Source organism: Limulus polyphemus, unplaced genomic scaffold, assembly GCF_000517525.1.
Source record: "Limulus polyphemus unplaced genomic scaffold, Limulus_polyphemus-2.1.2 Scaffold2552, whole genome shotgun sequence".
Classification (NCBI taxonomy): domain Eukaryota; kingdom Metazoa; phylum Arthropoda; class Merostomata; order Xiphosura; family Limulidae; genus Limulus; species Limulus polyphemus.
Window position 1 is genome coordinate 134496 of NW_013668162.1, and position 745 is coordinate 135240.

Consider the following 745-nt stretch of genomic DNA (forward strand, 5'->3'; position numbering starts at 1 on the left):
GTAAAAAAAAAAGTTTTCTCCATAACCCTTTTTTGAATGTTTGATTAGAAATACATAGAAAACTTGTTTATAATGCTATCATAATACCCTAAGTATTCACATCTTTCAGTACACATTTCATAAAGAATGGCAAGGTTTATTTTGTTAAAAGAAATCCATATACAGTAGGAGTTCAACAATGTAATTGAGTACATGAGCTTGTTGTGCTTAGATAAATTAAAATGATTATGTATAAATAATCAAGTTGACCTGTTTTACACTTGAACTTAAATTAAAATGTAAACAAAAGTTTCTTTAAACACATCATTTAAAACTGTTAAAAATTAGCACTTTTAAGAAATCTGTGCACACAATAATTAAAAGTCAGTTTATTTACAATTTACATGGAAAACTCATTTATTCTGCTCATCAAAGCAGTTTAAAAAACATAAAAACAAAACTGTGTGCCACAACTTTCACTGGAACTTTTACTGACATTTTTTAACCAATTACAAAAGCCAGTGAACAAACTTTTGTTTAATATGACTTTCAGTTGATCTCATAACTAACATTTTCTCCATGTTTCTCCATAACAGTTTTCTGTTTGGTAAGAATGTCAATGGATCCCATTACTATCATCTTTCTCCATGTTTAACTAATTACAGGATAGATAGTTAGGTTTCTGTTTGGTAAGAATGTCAATGGATCCCATTACTATCATCTTTCATCATGTTTAACTAATTACAGGAAATATAGTTAGGTTTCT